This window comes from Neomonachus schauinslandi, chromosome 4, assembly GCF_002201575.2.
Source record: "Neomonachus schauinslandi chromosome 4, ASM220157v2, whole genome shotgun sequence".
Lineage (NCBI taxonomy): Eukaryota > Metazoa > Chordata > Mammalia > Carnivora > Phocidae > Neomonachus > Neomonachus schauinslandi.
This window is the reverse complement of record NC_058406.1, coordinates 3,790,442-3,805,759: the sequence shown is the minus strand read 5'-3', so window position 1 is coordinate 3,805,759 and position 15,318 is coordinate 3,790,442. Positions and strand designations below refer to the sequence as shown.

The following is a 15,318-nucleotide window of genomic DNA, read 5'->3' as shown; positions in this document are numbered from 1 at the left end:
CCCCCCGAATGACCCTCCAGGGTGGTTCTTTGGCCCCCTCTGGGCTTCAGCTCCCATAAGCCCCACAGCTAGCTGTGCCTCCCCCACCTCTCTGCCCTGAGCTGCAGGCTCATCCTCTCAGCTGTCTGTTGGCTCTGTCCACATGGGTATTCCTGGAACATTCCCTCTCTTGCCCATTTCCATTGCTGGTCTTGGGAGTTCCTGCCTGGATTACAGTCGTCTACCTGTCACCAGAGTCCCATTCCTACTGCTCACCCATGGACCTATCACATCATGCCTTTTTCTAAAGCCCTCAGTGGCTACCTGGGGCCTTCAGCATCAGGTCCAAGCAGCTCAGCTTGGCATGCTGAACCACACAGAGCCAGCCTTGTCTACTTTTCCAGTTTCCTCTTCTCTAGGTCTCCTGCATACCTGACCTTGGGCCTGCCTGCACCTTTTCCCTGCACACCTGACCTCAGGCACACCTGCCTGTCTCTTCCCTCATGCCCATGGCAGCCCTGTCCTTGTTTTTGCTGTTGCCTTGGGGGCCTGCTACATTTCCCCATCTGCCAGGAACTTCAAAGCCTTAGGGTCCAATGCAGAGGGTAGTTCCCAGGCCTAAGTGGATCACCCCATAGTATTTTCAGGGTTACCCTTGGGATGGGAGACAGTGGGGAGGGAGTTTGCACTTTCCATTCCTAACTCCCATTACCATCTGCATCTTTTTTAAAAAAAGATTTATTTATTTATTTTAGAGAGAGAGAGAGAGCGTGAGCAGGGAGAGGGGCAGAGGGAGAAAGAGATGGCTTGAGCCACCCAGGCACCTCCCATCTGCACCTTCTAAGGGACCTGCCTAGAGTCACAGAACTCTAAGAGGCAAAGAGCTGGGACAGGCCTGCCCAACTGCAAAGCCAACACTCAGAAGGCAGCCTCATGCCACTTTGCTCCAGAAACCACCATGATTTCTATAGCTTTCTGGTTTAAATCTTCGACATTGAATGCCAGCCCAGCCCCTGGGCACCCTCTCCCCAATAACTACCCCCACCCCCAGCCTAAATCCAAGGAGGAATATATGGGGCTCATGCCCCAAGGCTTCCCCATCTTTCATATTCACCTGAGCAGGGGCAGGCAGGATTTCTCAGCTCGCCCTTGAGAACATGAATAGCCTGCCTGTGACCCAGGAGGGTGGGGATGACTCGGGGACAGGAGGCAAGCCCCTGAATCGCCAGAAGACAAGTAAGGGCTCATCCCACATAACCCTATGGCAGGGACATGCCCTGGTCACACGGGAGATGGTTCTTGAATCCAATATCTATCTGCTTGTCTTCTAACTCTGAATTATGACAAGTAATGCTGGGTTTCCCTTTATTACAGGGGCAGCAAGCAAGCTTCATTTCAAAATAAGCTTATTTAAGAAAAAAACTGACTAAAAGAAAAAATATAAACTCAGAAATAGGGCTGGTAGTGTGCACGCATGACCCAAACCCCAAAGATGGAAGGCCAGTGACTGCAGCGTGGGAAATCTTGCCAAAGACAGAGAGACAGACAGAGAGCAGAGCACGAGAGCGTGTCCCTGACATCCCGGCAAAATCTCATCCCAGCAATCCCAGGAAAAGGCGTGTAGATGACAGAGCAGAACCCCAGGGCAAATGTGCATTCTAGGACATCATGCAGTTCTTGCTTTCCTTTGAAACTAATTTTACATCCCCTTTTGTGAAAGGGTGTCAGGGTCGCTCATCTTACAGGAAGTGTATCAGGAGAATCTGGGGAGAGACCAGAACCCCGGCGGACGGTGTGTTCCAGGCCAGCCCTGGTGAGAAGCCCTGGGGAGCAGGGTGTCTAGGCATGGGAAGCACATCTGAAGGGATGTGTGTGTCCCTGGCGCACATACACACGCATGCACACACATAGGCCCGCTGCACCTACCAGCCAAGGGCCCACAGTCTGCTGTCACTCACGCATGCAGAGATGCCGGGGAAAGGCCTGTCCTCACACAGGTCAGCTGCTCTGCCCCACTCAGGCCAGGTGGGCAGTGCTGAGCTTCCCACGTGCGGAAGGCACTGTTGAGCCAGGCCACCCCTTGGGCAGTCTCTTGCTGCTCTAAAAAGCAGATGCCAACAGGGCAGGTGAAGACCAAGAGTCCTGGATCCCCACAGGGGTGTTAGGGGGCCAGAAGGACTGGAGAGCCACACGGTGCCACCTAGACCCTCGGGCTTATCTTCAGGGGAAGTGAACATCCAGCTACAGCACATTTCAGACAGACTCAGAGAGCATGTCCCATACTTTTGGAGGGGGGCAGGGGGGCTGGACCAGTTCCTACCACCCTGGGGTGGAAGTGTTCCCAGGGGCACTTTTGCTTTCTTCCCTCTGGGCCCTGGCCCTGGCCAAGTTCCTGTCTCTACAGCTCTTGCTGCAGCCACTCCCAGAGGAACAGGCAGGGCTGCCCCAGTGCCTCCCTCGGGGGAGCCAGGCCTCAATCAAGGCCACAGGCATCTCCGCACTAGGCAGCCCAAGGCCCAAGTCCTCAAGGGGCAGCCCCTCCTCCGTGGCTCAAGGGGAGATAAGGGTCACACACAGCATGAGATCACAGGGCTGGGCAGGGAGCATTTCTCGCCCCTTCTGGTGTCAGGACCAGCTGGTCTGGTCCTTCAGAGAGAAGTTCTTAAAGATTATGAATGGGGAGCGAGGGAGATCTGTCTCTCGTGCTGGCCGTCCTGCAGGGGGTGGGGGCACAGCTTCCTGCAGCAGGACTAGACTAGGGGAGCATTTCCCTCGTGAAACAAAGCCCTGCCCTTCACACCGGGTAGAAAATCTGCAGGTCTTAATGGCTCACCTCCAGGATTCCCTACTCACTGGTATGAGTGGGAGATGCCGGGTGAAGGAGCAGCTCCCTCGGGGGTGGCCATGCAATCCTGGGGGACTCCAGGCAGCACCCTGAGGCTGCACTGAGCTGAGGGTACCCTGTGGCTACCATAGCTGCAGCATTTCCAGCCCCGCCGCCCCCCCCCCCCCCAGCCCCGCGGCTGCAGTGACCTGAGTACCTGGCTGGCGCGTCAGAGATGGAACCTTTGCGTCCACCTCTGAGTGGGGTAATCAGTGAACCAAGGGGCTGGCCACCCCCTACTCCCAGCCCTCTGTGATGGCGAGGGTGTCCTTGGGGAGGGCCTGGCTTCCTCCGCTCAGTTTGGGACATCCACAAGAAGAGAGCATATCTCTCTGTCTCCTCTCACCAATGACTGACCCGACTGAAGTCCTAACTGAGCCGAGGCAGGAGAACAGAGTTCCAGGGCTGGGAAGAAAACAAGCAAGGCTGCCTGTGATTACAGCCGTGATCACTCATTAGCGCGTCTCAGAGCCTGACTCAGCAGTCAGAACCACTGACACAGGAGGAGCCGAGGAGGCCCAGCTCCGCGGATGGATGGAGCTGCTCCAAGCTTCCTGGGCACAGGGGTGGCTTTTAACTGCTTACACCCCAGGATGGGAGGAGGAGAGAGGCCCACATCCTGGTATTCCCAGGATGCGCTGTCTCAGAGACGGTCTGTCCACAAGAAATGGCCCTGGACACCGGGCCCTCCCCAGGTGTGGTTGGGGTCTCTTCCTCTCCGGAGCCCTGCATGAACGACCCGCTAGGTGGGGCGATTCCCCATGCAGTGACTGGGTAGTGGGCCTGCTTGGGGAACGGGGCGGGGCGGGGGGGGGGGCGGTGCTGCCATCTTGATGGCTGATTTGAGTTTCTGCAGCAACGTGGGGGTGGGGGTCGGGACTGTGGGGACAGGTACCGCCCACTCCTGGCCAGCTCCACACTGGGACATTCTGGCCATCATGTCCAGCAAGGCCCCCTTCCCTTGTGCTTAGCATGGTGCCCAGCAGAGCTTCCGGCTGGCTGTCCACACTGATCCTGGGCTGACGGCACACACAGTGGGTGCCGGATCCCTGGATGGTAGCTCTTAACCTCACGCTTTGGATGTATTTCAGTAGCGACCCTTGGAAGTTGGGGGGACAGATCCTTGCTTCCAGTTGCTGAGGGGAATCAGGAGGCTGAGAAGAATGCTGGCTGAGCAGCACGCCTGACAGATCTGGGGCCCCCTAAAGTCTGTAGCACAAACCTGCTCCTGCCGGGGGAGGTACAGACTACAGCGTCCTGAGTGCCTCCCACCCACCCTCCATGGGACACATGCCCTATCTTACCTGCTCACCCTGTCACCCTCAGGTGAGCTCTGACACCCTCCCCAGGCTGCTGAGCCAAGACTGGGGGGGGTCTACCTTTAAGTACGCCGGCAGCTGTGGCTGGGGGAGACCCCATACTCGAGAGCGCAAAGCCCCAGCTCCGGATGTAGCTGTGGACCTTTGACACAACACTGCTCACCCCCACTCTGGTGTCCTTGTGGACTCTCACCCCGAGCCCACAACCCTTGATGTGTAATCCTTGCCAAGGGGAAAATAAACAGCAGACTGGAAAGAAGTCACAGAACCCTCTGGAGGGGGGTTCTATATGTCGAGGTATTAATCCCCAGTACCTGTGACTATGACCTTAGATGGTAAAAGGGTCTTTGCAGATGTAATTAAGGTAAGGACCCAGTGATGAGGTCATCCTGGATTGGCGGTGGGGGGGGGCGAGCCCTAAATCCAATGACAAGTGTCCTTCTATGAAGAGAAGCTGCCGACAGGGAAGGAAAGGGATGTGAAGGTAGAGGCAGATGACATGTCCACAAACCAGGGAACATGGAGGATCGCCAGCAGTACCAGGAGCGGGGAGAGAGGCCTGAGCAGGCCGGAGCCTCCAAAGGGAACCAGCCCTGCCCACACCTTGATTCCAGACTTCTAGCTTCCAGGACTGGGAGAGAATCAATATGGCTGTTTCAAGCTACCCTGTTTATGGTGATTTGTTCAGGTAGCCCTAGAGAACTAACATACCCACCTAACCTTTTAAACCCTGCAATGTCAGCAGGCTGTATGGGAGGCAGAGGAATGGCCTTCTCTTGGGGGAAGAGCCCCTTTGTGTGTGTGTGCGTGTGGGGGGGAAGCTGGAGCCCTGTGTCCCCAGCCCTGGCTTAGCTCCACACGTTGGTGGGGAGGAGGAGTCTGTGGGGATGTTTCTGCAGCTCTCCCTGCATTAGCATCTGTGAGCAGGCTCCTGGGGCTCTCCCTGCTTCTCCAGGGGACTGTAAGAATAAATAACAAATAGTTTCAAAGAGGATTACGTCCCAGCACCACATGACGGAAGCATGAAAGATTAATATCTTGCCCATGCAGCTCTACACTAGCAATGTGAAAGCCGGCTTTACCCCACCACATCCATTAGAGGCTCTGCTGAATTAAAAGCCATGCAAAAGAGAGCCACCAGGCACTGCACCTTTGCAATCATAATTTACAGAAAAAAAATATTTATAAACGAAAATACTCATTGCTGGTGAGGTTACAATGAAGCTACTCCACTGAGCTGGTTCTACTTCTGGGGTCCATGGCATGGTCTTCTGGGCAAACAACTGGGGTAATACAGGTCCACAGCCTGGGACCCAGAAGTCCTACTTATAAATGTATCCTAAAGATTCAAGAGAGCAAACGAACTTAGATGCACACACACACCCCTACAGCTGCGAAGTCCCTAAGGAAATTTAAGTGAATGATGGGGAAACCATAGGCTATAACGTGGTCGCTCACAGTGACCGTTGTTCTGTTTGGGCAAGTGCTCGTGAGTGAGGCACGTGGAGAGCACCCACATCTCTGCCGGCAGAAGGGAAAGCAGACAGGTGAGTGGGGAGGGGTCCCTCCTCCCTCCGCACTATTGCTGCTGCAGATTCAATCCCCCTTTCTGGGGCAGAGGGCTCGTGAGCACCAGGCAGGGAGAGGCTCCAGTGGCAACATAGGAATCACACGGGGGGTTTCACCAGCACTGCTCCTCACCAGCAGAACTGGAGCCAGGGTGGCCAGCTGGGAGATGGGCTGCGCCTTCCTGGGGTTTCCCCTTAGGAGGATTCCTGGTGACCCCAGCCCAGGAGTGAGACCAGGAGTGTGCATCTGCCCTGCTACTGAGGTTGGTCTGGGACACAGGATCGGGAGTCCTCTGAGGTCATGGTCTAGCTCTGTCCTCTGGTTGCATGACCTGAGCGAAGGCAGAGTGCCTGTTCACTCCCCCCGCCCCCGCGAAGTGCCGAGGATCATATTACCTCGTATTACCTAATCCTGGGGTGGCTAGAGGATTAAGAGTAAATGCAGGCCAGGTTTAAGCAGGGGTCTGACAAAGAGCAGATCTGCTATGGGACAAATGGCAGCTCTGGTACAATAATGACAGTGACAGCAAGCATAGGTGCTATCATCTTCACCATTAAGCCCATCGTCAACACTATCATCATCACCACCATCATCCCCACCCCCATCATCACCACCACCACCGCCATCCCCACTACCATCATCACCATCCCCACCCCCATCATCACCACCACCACCACCATCAGCACCATCATCCCCACCCCCATCATCACCACCACCACCACCATCCCCACTACCATCATCACCATCATCCCCACCCCATCATCATCACCACCATCACTACCCTCATCATCACCACCACCATCTCCATCACCACTGTCCCCTTCCCCATCATCACCACCATCATCCCCACCCCCATTCCCATCATCCCCAGTATCATCATCATCATCATCTTCCAGCATCACACGAAGTATCTGCTCCTTCTCACAGCGGGACAAAAGGCTTTCAGCTGTTCAGGCTTCCCCGACGGCTCCCAGCTCCCCTACAAATATGCTCACGGGACCTCTCTGCCTGCCCCCTGGGACAACTCAATCTGAATGCCCTGGGATGGTTTCTGCAGTTGGGAGGCATTATCTCTGCATAATGAAGCGGCTTGGCTGTATAAACATGAGCGGCATCCTGGCTGCTGGGCACTGAACATGTGGTCTATCCAGGAAGGCCAAGGGGCTGCGGGACAGAGGCCGTCCATCCAGAGGCCAGGCGGCTGGGAGGCTGTGGCCGCCGGCCCGTGATGCCAGCCGAGGACCACAGTTGTCTCAGCACGCTGTTTCTGGCTGGGTGCTAGGGCCCAGCGGCCACAGCTGCCCTGACTTCCCTGGGGCACTGCCTATAGTTCAGGGTGTGCCGGGATCATGCCCTGGATCCGCTGGTGGGGAAGACATGCTGTGGAAATTCCACTGGCAGGTAGCCAGTGTGGGGGAGATGAAATCAGGGAGCCTGCAGCGGGGGGTGGCCTTTGTCTGCCCCTGGGAGCCCAGGCTTGGTCCCCTGGCTTCAGCTTTAGGACCTAAAGCCCACGAGGTGGTGAGTGCATTGCAGGTCAGCTCCACTGAGTGCGGCCTCTGGAGGTTCCCCGGAGGAGGAGTGGGCAGAAGGGGAACCCCAAAGAGCAGTCGTGGCCGAGGACATGACTTCATGCCTGAGCCACGTCTCACAAAGAACTTGTGGACTCATCCGGACCGTGGCATTTACTTCTCTCTGCAGCTGAGCCTGGGGCGCGGACACTGCGAGGGAGTTGGGCGGTGAGGCTGGCCTCCGATGTGTGGAGTGTGCTGGCTTCAAAGGACAGTGTGCACTGAGGAGTCGGAGTCAGCCTGGGCCAGGCAAGTGCACTTGGGGCCCGGGGTGGGGGGTGGGGGTGATGCCCCTGGCCCCATCCCTTGCACTAGCAAATTCACCAACACATACAGGGACACGAACATTTCTCTGGAGGACCAGGCACAGGTTGTCTGGCTCAGGAAGCGAGGAGGCCTGGGTTGAGGATGTAAGAGTCTCCTCTAAGGACGGTCCTATGCATGGAGCAGGGTGCTAGGGACCGTGGCCCAAGGTTTGGCTTCTGCCCAGAGGGTTCCCTGTGCTGACCATTCTGAGTCAGGTGGCTGCACGCAGTCTGTGGGCTGTGCTTCCATGCCCCTTCCCAGCTTGGCAGAGGGTGCCTCTAATTGGGTGAACAGGAGTTCCATGTTCCATTTCCTACCCTGCTCTGCTTTCTGGGAGAGTCCGCTGTACTGGATGGTTGCTGAGAGCCTGCTTCTCGTGTGTGTGTGTCTGAGGGCTGTGCTGGGGAGACAGAGTGGTGATGAGGCAGACATGCCCCATCCTCATGGGCACGTGGTCCGGGAGGAACCAGACACCAGCAACAGTGACCACTGTGGAGTGCAGGGAGACCTACAGGATGCTGCAAGGGGGCTCAGGGAGCCAACAGAGGCCGGTGGTCGAGCGCGGCACTGCGACCCCACCCAGCTCTGCCAACAAGTAGGATTCCTCCCCGAGCCTTGGTTCCTTCTCTCCAAAATGAGGCCGCTGGACTACAGGCAGCAGAGTGAGGAGCCTGAGGGGACTTTCCTGAGGCCCACCGGCTGGAGAAGTGAGGCCGAATCAATTAAAGTGCCTGCTCACCCTGGAGCTGCTTCAGAGACCAGGGATTCTGCCTGAGCTGGGGTCAGGTGCCCTCTTGTCCCCTTGAAGGGCTGGCAGAAGGGCCCTTTGGCCTGTGATATCTTTGCTTGCAGAGCGCTGGGTGAGAGCCTGGGGCTGCACCTGCTGCCCCCTCTCCTACTGCCCACACAGGCTGCCACTCAGGGACCCATATGGGCCTTCGGCACCCATACAGCCCAGCAGGTGGCTGGGCACCTCCAGCAGCTCCCTACTGGTTACCATGGTTACCAGGCTGCAGGAGGGTGGGGAGAAACCCTCTTTTCCTCAGCCCTCTCAGGGGCACCCTGTGGGCTTTGCCAGAACCTCCTAACCATGGGTGAGGCAGGGAGCAAGGGCCCAGCTCAGCACACAGGCTCTGTGAGTGTGTGTGTTTGGGAAGGCGGGGTGACTATGGCAGCTGGAACAGCTCGGGGCTCCCTGAGGGATGCACAGGGCAGGGCTGGGGGGCTCGTGGGACCCGGTCAGCTTTTCCTCTCCCCAAGCTGCATGACTGACCCAGCTCAGCCCCAGAGGAGGCAGGAAACATCTTCTAAAGATGAGCAGCCGCCCAAGAAGCTTCCTCGCTTGGCCCAGCATCCTTCCCCCGAGGTCACCCCAGTACCCCTTGCTGTCTCTGCACTTTTTGCACACAGCTCTCCCTGCCCAGAATGCTGCCCGGTCCTATCTCCCTCTGACACTCAATGTAGCCCTGCCAGCTTCAGCCTCACCTCTTTTCCTGACCACGCAGGATGCACAGTACCCGGTGGTGCCTGCCTGGCCTGCAGACACTTCTCTTGTGTTCTGGACCCCACGTCCTCGCCCCCACTGACTGCGACCTCATCTGCACCTCTCTGGGGCAGTGAAGGAATGGCTGAGTCCCCAGCACGGGCCTCACCTGCACGAAGCCAGGACCGGGGGCATGAGGCCTCCTACGAGCAGCCACAGACCCTTGGGCTGTAACATTGGGCCTGCGGTGCTTGGCGCATCTTATCTGAACAAATCCTTTTGTTAGGACAGTGGGTCCACGTCCTGCAGGAGATGGCCTGCATGCCCTGGTGGCCTCTCCTAGACCCATCTTTCAGAATAAAGGAAAAGCATAGTAAGGCAGCATCCCTGGTGCCTCCAAAGGGCCCTGGCCGGTCCCCAGACACCCCTGCTCCCCTTTTTCAACAGGCAGGTGTAAACAGGGATGTTTCTGCTGCTCCAGGGAAGTCAATGTGTGCCTATGGCCCTGTAGAAAGGTGATTTTCAGCTGGGATTTGCAATTTCTGTTCTGGGCATCGTGTGTCCTTTGCAGGAGCAAAGGGACAGAGATGGCTCTGGGCCTCCTGTCCCTGACACTTGAACACTTCCTGGCCAGGGTGACTAAAAATACCTTCTTATTGAGAGGGAAAGGCAATACCTCCTGGGGTAGTGGGGAGGAAGCCATGAGCAGAGGGGGGGAGAGGAGCCATGGAGATGGGGGAGGGGAGATGCCACAGGATAAGACCGGAGTGACAGAGCCCATGCCTCTGCGGAACTCCAGCTTCCTCCGCACTTGGACCGGCAGCATCCCCAGCCAAACCTCATTCCGAGAGGACCCAGACACCAGTAACAACAGCATCTAGCCATGCTGGTTAAGATAAAAGCACGAGTTGAAGTGTGAAGATGACAAAAGTGTAGCAGGTCATTCCAGTAAAACATGGGCTTCCTCTGTTCCTGAGAATCGAGGAAATCCCAGAGAAGCCCTTCTCATCAGAACCTCCAGTGATCAAAGCTTCCTTGTGCGCCGCCTTAAGGAGAAGCAAGGGCAGGAAGCTCACCAGTAAACAGAACGAGCTGAGGAGTGTTTCTCAGAGTGGGGTTCCCCGAACCCCTGGACCAGCGCTGGCAGAAGACGGAGCTCACTGAGCTGCTCCCGGCCCTTGGGAGACTGTTTTCGGGCACCAGTCCCTGTGGTTCTGGTGTGTGTGCCTATGGCTCAGGACAGCCTGGCACGCCTGGGGCCCCAGGACCCCCGGAGCCTCCATGCTCCCCTCTCCCTGTAGGCAGGGCTACTGGTGAAGACGGAGCATCAGAATCTCCCTGTCTATGCCTTCTAGTTATTTCTGACTTGCCTCCATCTAGAAGGGGTGGGGGGCGCTACTTCTGGGGAGGCCCTGCCACCACGGAGCGTTCAGGATACCAAGGCTCCCAGGCAGAATTTTAGATCCTTCTGCCGTTGGCTGCATGTGACAGCTTGTGGACATCAGGGCTGGAGTTTGCTCTGAAAGATCACACAGTTGCCCAGGGAGGGAACATGAGGACATGCTGTGGTGAAGGGGCGGGTGGGTGTGCTCAGAGGGTGGTTCTGCATCATCGCCCCCCCCCCCGCCCCCCGCCCCGTGCCTGTGGGCTGCTGCATGCGCATGCAGGTGTGCAGCGGTCTGGCCCTCCAGGAGGCCTGCGGTGAGGGAGGACAGGGCGAGGCGTGTCCCTCCATTCACCGGGAAGCTCTTCTCTACAGACCAGGGGCCACGGGACCGCCCTCCCCACGCTCCACAAAAGCAGCCAGCTGGGCTCTCCCAGGCTGTGCCCCAAGAACAGGCAGCCCTTCTGAGGAGTCCTGAGGGGGATCACAAAGTCCTTCAGAAGGGGACCTGAATCACTGCACGAGCTTTCTGGGGAGCCACCTGGGTTCCAGGTAGGGTGACCTTTCGGGCTCCATCCGTGACTGGAAGCGGCGGGTGAGGGGGTAGACGACACCGATTGGGCACCCCCGATGAGCCAGGGATTGTCCCTATACTTGGACTCACATAGTCTCATTTTGCCAATCCAGAAACAGGGAGGCACAAGAATGAAGCCAGGTGGCTGGGAAGGTGAGAGCCAGAGACTGAGGGAGACACAGAGCTAACTCCCCACCAGGGTCCATGGGCCAGACTGGTGACACAGGGCCCCGTGGACAAGACCTGGTGTTGAGGGGACACGAGGAGCTGCTCATTTACTGCGGAAACTGGCCCAGTGATGACCAGTCTGCTGGTTTGTCCCAAACTCAGGGCAGGGATCTGAGAAAAAAGGCGTGCCTGGCTTTCAGCCTCGGATTGCACGACAGACCTAACTGAGGCCCAGCAGCCAGGGCCCAAGATGTCCGTGGGGGAGATGCCTTGAGTCTGCAGCATGGGTGTGAAGCTGAAGGAGACTGTCCCCTTCTCTGCTTCTTCCCTTGCCCTAATCCTATTTTATCTGTACCCCGCATGGCATCGAGAGTCAAGACTGTAGATGCCTGTGCTGGAGTGAGAGAGAAGTGGTGGGCTGCCTGCAAGGAGGAAGGTCAAGGAAGGCAGGTGCCAGGGATGCAGGCCAGTGTCGTGGGGCTCGGCTCGGCTATGAGGGACACACTCAAGCCCACACACACGCCCGAGGTCTCCAGGGTTAAGTATGTGGCCATCTGGCAGAGCACGGAAAGCCTCCTGAGACCCCGTCCTGCAGGGCTATGAGTTAGAAAGCCGGGTGTGTGGCCATGGGGCACCCTCAGGCTGGGGGCGCTGGGCCCAGAGCTCCTCCGGGGTGTACAGGGACAGAAAGGCCAGCCCTCAGCTGAGCCCCACAGGAAGCAGCAAAGAGTAAGAGGTCACAGCAGGAGCTCACACCCACCCAGCAGGGAGGCTCTGCTACCCGCTAAGGGCAGGCTGAATGGAAAGCCTCGAGCTACCCCCATAGCTGACAGCATGACCAGGTGGGTCACCTTCCCACCTGGTCCAGTGTGTGCTCTCTCTTGGGGAGGCCCTGTTCTCTTTTCTTCCCCTGAAGTGGCTCAGCCAAGAAAGTGCTGCCAAGGACCACGTCTCCTCACAGAGTGGCCCCCAAGAAAGGGAGGGCACAGAGCGAGTAGAGAACTGAGCGTGTTGGACTTCCCTTCATGAAAAAGGTGGATTTCCATGTCCCTTGGGAGCTGGGATTGAACCCTGACCCTCCTGTGCATCTGAGACCCATCTGTGAGTGTGTGGGGGGGATTTCTGGTATTTCTGGAGCTTGGTGGGACAGGGAGGTGGTACCTGTCTCAGAGTCCTGGCACAGTAAGAACAGAATCAAGGTGTCCATAGGAGCTAGGGAGGCTGGGTCATTTTCTCCACCACTCTGTGCCTCAGTTTCCCCATCCAGGCTACCCAGCCCACCTTGCAGGGTTATTTACAAGGACCCATCATGGAGCAAGGTTTAAAGTGCAGGCCCAGCATGGCCTGAGTCTCTTCTCCCCTTTCATCTTGCCCAGTGTCTTGGCTCCCTGCCATCTCTTTGATGACATCTCTGGAAGCATGGCACCCTTGCTCTGGGGACCTGCCAGGCTGGGCAGGATGGTATCACTAGAATTCTCTGCGCTTGATGATATCCTCCGCTCCCAACAGCTCCCCAGTGACTCAGATACACCCCAGGGCACTGGTTTCCTCTATGCATGTCAGCAACGTCTCCAGAGGGGCCACCCCAAAGGGCAGCCCAGCCCGATGGTTGGGCACATCCATAGGGTGCTGGCATCCTCCAACGGAGAGAGTCAAAGAAGTGACCTGCACTTCCATTAGTGGGATGCAAAGAGTCTATCTGGGATCCGCCCCTGCCCCTGAGTGACCTTGGAGAAGTCTTTGCCTCTGGGCCTTCGTGGACTCCTTTGTGGGGGGAAGATGCCCAAGACCTTTTGCCTCTATGACATGAGACCCCCTGGCTGCTGGGAGAGGGGACAGCGGGAGGCACCGTGTTCCTGGCCCTAGCCACCATCAGAGATGGTCTTCCCCAAATGCTGCCTGCAGCTGCTACTGCCCTGCCCTGTTATCCAGGGACTCCAGGAAACCACTCTTGCTCTGGGACCTTTGCTGACATGAAGGTCACTGAGACTTTTATCAAGGACTAAACACATGCTGCTTTCAGCCAGAGTCCCCGGAAACGAAGCACGTTACACAGGTTCTAGTAACGAGGAGGCCTTCCTTTGCCACACGCTGTGCTGTCCCGTTGCCGTGGGCCCAGTACCAAAAAACAGGAAAGTCTGGTGGAGGCCCCCTCCCTCTGAACCCCTACCGGAAACTGCCAAATCAAAACTGTGCCACTCACTTCCTCCTGAATCATTTGAGGTTTAGAAGATCACTGAAAAAGTAAAGGAAAGAAAGAAAGCCAGCCCCACGGGGTGAGGCCTCTCAAGCTGTCCCATCCACGGAGCTCGCTTGCCCCTCAGACCCCCAGCGCCCACCGCTGGCCCTGACCTTTACAAGGCAAGAAGTGGTGTCCCGTCTTTCCACACTTGCGGTGTGCAATTGCTTTGGGGCCCATTTCTTCCCATCCAGGCTCCACACCCAGACCCAAGAGGGTTGTAAGCACAACACCTGGGTTTCACATATTTCATGACCCCCATCCCCCACAGCCTGGCTCAGTCTCAGGGGTGCTGAGCAGGGCCCAGTGTCTGGCAACTGGCAGGGTAGAGAGAAACACAAGCAGATGGACCCGGTTTTATAGGGGATGCGTCCCCCAGGATGCTTTCCAGGCGGGATCATACGGTAGCCCAAACACCATCAGTGCCACTGACGCTGGGTATGGACCTTTAGAAAGTGTTCTAAAGGACATAACCTGGGGAGCCAATGCCCTTTGGGCCCCTGCTGAGAGAGCACACAGGCAGGAGCCCAGGGACCGCACAGGAGCCTGGCTCTGCAGGTGGATGCTTTTCCAAGCAACAATCAGGAGGGCAGATGGGGCTCCCCACACGCAGGTCCCCCAGCCCTGCAATGTGTTAGCAGAGTGGGAGCTTGCTCTTGGCACTGGAAGGGGGATGGCGTTTTTGAGGGGGAGGAGAAGTTGCAGAGAAAGAAGAAGTCCTGAAACAACAGACAGTGGGACAGCTGTGGCCTGAACTTGGTGTTCTTACTCCTCGGGTGTGGATGTATTAATTTCCATAAATGCTAATACCCCATTTCCCCAAGAGCTATTACTTATGTCATCTCTCCTTGGATGCGGTTCAACACAGGACAAATGAAAGGGAGAGAAGACAGCCCCCACTGGCCGGTCCCCTGCTCCCCATCCCTGTTCTCTACCAGGCAACGCAGGTCTGTTTCCTAAGGTGGCCACGGTAACCAACTGCCAGGTCAAGACCCCCAGCCTTCAGCCCCACAGCCGAGTCCTGTCATGCCAGGAAGCAAAGAAAGTTACCAACCCCAAAAATGCTGAATCACAAAGTGAGGTTGAGCAGGAAAGTGGGGGTGGGGTGGGGAGGGTGATGGTGGCCAGGAAGGAAGGCAGGAAAGGGTGCTAAGGGGCTTCCCACCTGGAGCCCCCCAGGATGCTCTAGGCAAAACGCAGTCCCCTCCAGGATCCCCCAGGACAAACGGCAGGAGGAGCGGAGCCAGGGTGCGCCTGGGTGGGAGGGTGGCAAGGCGGGCAGGTACATGGGCTGCTGCCGCCGTAGCTGCTGGGTCCCTGCGTCCTGTAGGAGCAGCAGCAGGTAGGGAGGCAGGGAGAGAAGAGAAGCTGAAAACGGGGAAGGGGCACAGGGACGGGGCTGGGTGGGGTTGGGTGTGTAGGTAGCCAGAGGAACTGGTGCAGGGAGTGCCAAGGTCCTGGGGATCTGCAAGGTGGAGGGAGAGCGTCCACAGGAGGAGACAGGGGCTGGGAGCAGAATGGATGGGAGGATGGGGACAGGGATCAGGAGCGAGAGGCAGGATGAGCCTTTGGGAGCAACAAGGAGGCGAGATGGGGAGGTCCGTGACCAGGCGCGCTCGGATGGGGCTGCGCAGAGGCCGGGAGAGGGGATGGGAAGGGGGGATGGGGGCAGGCGGAGGCGAGGCTGCGGGAAGGGGAGGTGGCAGAGATGGGGATGAATGCACCGGGACGAGGAGAGGGATGAAGTTTGGGGCAGGGGTCGGGGATGGGAGCTGAAAGGTCGGGCGGGATGGGGGAAGGGAGATGATGGAGAAGGAGGTGAACCGGCTGGAGAGGAGGTGA

At 57.6% G+C, this 15,318-nt stretch overlaps 1 protein-coding gene across 1 annotated transcript in view; it reads right to left on the bottom strand.

Moving 5' to 3' along the window:
- KCNAB2 (potassium voltage-gated channel subfamily A regulatory beta subunit 2) overlaps positions 1–15,318 on the bottom strand; it is an 81,542-nt gene that overhangs the window by 65,952 nt on the left and 272 nt on the right. The gene's annotated exons all lie outside the window — the stretch shown is intronic.